The sequence below is a fragment of the Bactrocera oleae genome, chromosome 3 (genome assembly GCF_042242935.1).
Source record: "Bactrocera oleae isolate idBacOlea1 chromosome 3, idBacOlea1, whole genome shotgun sequence".
Taxonomy (NCBI): Eukaryota; Metazoa; Arthropoda; class Insecta; order Diptera; family Tephritidae; genus Bactrocera; species Bactrocera oleae.
In genome coordinates, this window is record NC_091537.1 from 43,830,443 (window position 1) to 43,836,038 (window position 5,596).

Consider the following 5,596-nt stretch of genomic DNA (forward strand, 5'->3'; position numbering starts at 1 on the left):
TAAAAAGAAGTTATTTCAGCAATCATAAAGTCTACTCACATTTTTAAAAAATCTGAAATTTTGACGTGAGATTTTTGATTAAAAATTAGGGTTTTTTTTCAATATGTACAAGAGAAAAATAAAAAACTAAAAAACATTGATATATGAATTTTTTACGTAAATTTTGAGGTTATATGAAAAAAGTCTTTAAACGAAAGTTATAGATCTTTTCATTACCTACATATTGCCCTATTTTTTATAGCTTTCGTAGTTTTGCCGGAAATTGAGATAAACTGATTTTAATCCTAAAAATTCAACCCTCACCTTCCATTTCCAAATCTCAGATCGCCCGTGTATTATTTTTCTCTTAATGATCCTACTATGATTTTTATTTGTTTTCAAAAATTATCTATTGTCATTTTTAATTTTTAGTATCTTCACCTGTATTTATGTTTCTAACGACTTCTTTTTACTCGACTTTTGGATAACTTTATACAATATTACATTTTATTTTCAATATTTTCATCGCCTTCCGTATTACGCAAATCCATCATACTTTTTAACACCAAGTAAGCCAACGTTATTATTTGTGACAACAAAAAATTAATAAATTCAGTTACAATAAAATTCGTGCTGAATGATCATTTTAATGCTTCAATTACAATTCACGACATCACAATGCCATATACTATTAAATAGACAGGATAATAATTTAATGAAACAATTTTAAAGATTAGTAGTTTTATTAAATTAAGTAAGGGATTAAAGTCTCATACAATTCACATAAAAATTTGTATTTAAACTTTTGCGAAATAAAACAAAGCGAAGTGAGATGTTGGGCAGCTCTCATTAATTTATTCTTTGACAAGAAGCTGTCACCATTTTTGTTACCCATTTCCATTGTATAATTCTATACTATGTTCATGTCGTTTGTTTTTCAGTGCATGTATGTTTAGTTTACCGCATCTGTTAAGATTAAAATATTAAAATACGAAATATTAACACAGTCGGGTGCGAGCACCATGGATAACATCAAAGATAAAGAGATGCTCAACTCATCTCTCATTGTAAATAAGTGCGCATTTACTAAACGTCAAAACCACCTAAACTCAGGCATCTGTCAAAGTTCAGGAGGTCTGACGTTTAGCAATTGAAAAAGGACGGCCAGATTGAAATCCAACAGAAAAATTCGTGAACAGAGAAATTTGCAGCTCCAGTTTAACATCACTAACAAAAATTGGAAAACAATAAACATGAAAGAAAACTCAAAATTGAAATGAATGTCATGAAATATTTTGTGGTGCCATGCTTCATAGTAATAATTGTCAATTAAAAATCATAAAAAACGTATTGAAAGTTCAAAAAGCAGTTCTTTTAATATATTACAAAGTCACACAAAAGGGTTTAAATAGTTTCTACATATGTTTAATGTTACAGTGAAAAATTTTATAAAAAACGCTCATTTTGAGGCGCTCTCACACTGGAAAGAGTTGGGCATCCCATTATCCCAATCGATACGAAACTTGTTGATTTTAAAAAGCGCTGTAAAAATGCACATTTTTTTATAACATTTGAACGTGGTGCCACAATAGAAAGAAATCTGTTTTGAGAGTTTGATATATACATAATTAAGATTAGTTTTAAAAGCGAGATATCCTATATTAGGTCATTTATATATCCTATATTATGTACATATATTTAATCCCAAAGTTTTTCAAAATTAACGTTTAAGCCCCAATATAACAAAATATTTTAAAATTTCAAGAAAATCACATCTTTTAAATACCTAAAAAGGAACCTTACTTCTTTTTTTGTTCTAATTATATATTTAAAAAATAAATATTTATAATAATAAATAATGTGTTCGGAATTAAGAGTTTAAATATCATTTGGAATTCTAACCCACATATGTACTATATACACATGTTGACTTTTAATACTTCTAAAAGTGGCCATACACAACATACTTGTGCGTTCGACCGGTATGTGTGCAAGTGAGATTGATTTGTGAGTGGGCTTCTGTGCATACGAATCCATTGTGGGGGAAAATTTTCTATTTTTTACGATCGGTGTTCACACAATTATGCAGTGTAGGGGCTTGTGTGCTCACAATTGCTCATTTGGAAAACCAAATGTGACAAAACTAAAAGGAAATTTTGGGATATTTAACTGTCTAAATACAGTTTAATACCAAAAAATGCTACTATAATAAATTTATAGGCAGGTTATGAAAAGTAAAATTCAATTATCAACAATATGTAACAATACTCTGCGACAAATACCCGCTCCTTCTTAAAAAAAACACCTTGATTAAAATTCTTTAAATAAAGGATCGAAACATACGTAAAACTTTGTAATATATCTGATTTCAAAAATTACACACTGTTTTTGCAATTTATTTCGGTGGAATTGTTCACGGTATTTCATTGTTTTGCTTACCATCTATTCATTAGCCTATGAGCTAAGTTTCGGATGATATTGTCCATGGTAAGCACTCACATGGTAAGAGATGCCCAACTCATCTTTCACTGGAAATGAGAGAGCAATTGGTAAACGTCTAAAGCCTCTGAACTGTAAAAATTCTGCAGATTTTGACGTTTAGCAACTGGAAAAGAGGGACGGCCAGACTGAAATCATACCGTAAATAAATGGAAACAGAGAGATTTGTTGTCGCTGTTGAAAACAATGAAAATTAAAGAAAATCCGAAATAGAAATGCCATACTTCGTAGTATTAAAAAAATTAAAAAAAAAAACATTTATTAATTGAGAGCTAATAAATTTCTTCCCTTTATTAGGTATCGAAAGTTCAAAAACCAGTATATCACAAAATCACTAACACGGATTTAAATAGTTTCTTCATAGGTTTAATGGATAAAAATATTATAATATTTAGTCTCAATAAATATTCGGTATTTTAATTAAAATAAACCGTCTAAGCTTCCTTTGGACGAAAATGCTATTTTTTAGTATTTTCTGATAGTACAAGTATATAATATAATATATATATAGCATGAAAGTATATTTTATTATTAAAAATAAGAAATATTTAAAAAGTAGGTCTTATTTTCACATGGACTACAAATATTGCTTTGAAATAGTATATTAATTAATTATGATGTGATCTATATATATGAATGCTATCATAGATATTTACAAAAACTATTTCATATCAATAAATATGATTAGATATAAACATACAAAAATACATACCAAAGGCTAACATGCGTCTGTAATGGCAATCTATATTTCTAAGCATATTTTTTCTTCAATGCTCAGCGGTGGCCAATCGACCGGCCCAAAACGTAAAATTATCTGCTCACCGAAATGTTCTCTCAAATAATTCATTTAAACCCGAGATCACGAGCTTCAATTTCAGGCATCAAATAATCCTTTGTCATGGGTCGCCATTGACGGTTACGGTTATTACCGGCATAATTTTTGAAGAAATATGGACCGATAATTCCACCGGCCCACAATCCACACCAAACCTTTTTTTTCTGGATGAAATTGAATCTTGAATCTCTTCAGGTTGCTCTTCGTCCCAAATGCGGCAATTTTGCTTGCTTATATACCCATTGAGCCAGAAATGGGCCTCATGGCTGAACAGAATTTGGCTCGAAAACGTTGGATCTTCTTGGAACTTTTCAAGGGCCCATAGAGTGAGGCGATGTCGCTTGGGAAGGGAAGAGTTGCTGTGAACGGCTCCGAATCGACTGTCCATTCTCAACTACGGTCTCCGAACAGCTGTGCTGCCTCTCAACTACTCGGCGGAGACACTGGACCCCAGAAGGAGCTTATCGTGCTCCAATACCTCCTCATGGAAGAGGAATTCAGGGGTCTGGGTACGCAGAATCTTTTCATGGGGTCTATTTGATGTGCTGCAGGTTGACTGCAATGACGAGAGGTCCGCTTACTTGCTGAGGAAGATCGCTCCCAAGCTGGTAGGCTTTAAAGGTGGCGAGTGGTCAACAACAAGGTCGTGGGTTCTGGATGGAGACCTAACCTCTGTATAGACGATGAGTCATATATATTCATCCGGAATGAGAGCTTCCGCCTGAGCTATAGGTTCAGCTCGGTGGTCATGAGGCCATATAAGCCAGGCTGCGACTGCTGAGATAATGGGGAAAGTCGCTAGCGAGAAGGCAGGCGTACAAGGGGAGGGGTGATACCTTTCACCCAGGACTTCTGGAGGGGCTAAAGGACCTTGCGGATAGCAGCGCAGAGGGCGGCAAGGATGAGGACCAGTTCCTAATGAAACCGATTCTATTGTGGTCATCAAGGAGGAAGGTGCCCAGGTGAACCTGCACTACTCTGCTGTCATCGCAGGTTCACATCGGATAACCTGGGTATCCTGCTTATCCAAGACCCATGAATCCATAAAGGGGAGGTCAGGGGCCTCTAAACGGACGCTAACAAGGTAATCTGGGATCTCTCTTGTATAGCAGTTAGGAACAATATTGATTTCTTCTATATTTTAGGGTTCCTGACACAGGAAATGGTTGCTGTGCAAACCAAGGACCGCGAAGGAGCGGACTTCGTCCTGGTAACGGCCTATTTTCCGGGAGGAGCACAACACCCCCAGGGGCTAGTGATAACCTAGTGGACTATTGCAGGAGAAACAAGTCGCCCCTGATCTTGGTATGCGACGCAAACGCCCAATACACAAAATGTGGCAGTACGGACTGCAACACATGAGGTGAGTCTCTGTTGGAATATATCATTAGTAGTAATTGAAGTGTACAAAATGTAGATTATGAACCCACTTTCGTTACAAAAAGTAAAGGGGAGGTGCTGAACATCATTCCATGTCAGATCACAGAACTATAAGGTTCGCGCTAGAAGTAGAGGTAAAATCACTTCCCCCGAACGTATTCATAAGAGCACTAACTGGGATATGCTAGGGATGCATGTAAGCGTTGAGGGGCAGCCAGAAATTAGTGCTACAGCTGCCCCTTAAAGACGATCAGATCTTAGGAAAATGGGAATATAAATGCAACTTAACTTTTTAAAACAAAGAGATTAGCTCTGCAAAACAGAAAGTTTTAGGAACATCTGTAAAAACATCTCCTCTACACTATGGGCTGCAGAGGGATCTGGCCATAGGCAAGACTGACACAGCATTAGCGATTCAAAGATGTGACGGGATATATACAACCAGTGCAAAAGAAAGAGCTACGACACTTCTGCTTGCACATTTTCCAGAGACAATTCCGGTAGACCTATGTTAAACGGTGGTCAAGTCATGTCGCTCTGATTGGAGTGTCGCAAGACAGCTGTTTACTGTGGACTCGATCAAGTGGACTATGGCTTCGTCCACGAGTTCCCGGAGGCGGCTGGCATATTTCCAGAACTTCTGCAACAGCGGAGCTGGTCTTACTGTCCCACCTTGTTCAGCTGAGGAGAGATAGACTAGCGTTGGCGTTTATCCATTAACCGTGGCGCACTGCAAAGGTGAAATTCATTCCCAAAGTAGAAAAGCAGGATAGAAACTGTTTAGACCGATTAGTCTAATTTCCTTCTTACTAAAGAGTGTGGAAAATATCATAGATTACAAAATAAGATCGAAGGCGCTGAAAGCTGCACCACTATATGCGAATCAGCTTGCATACAGAGCAA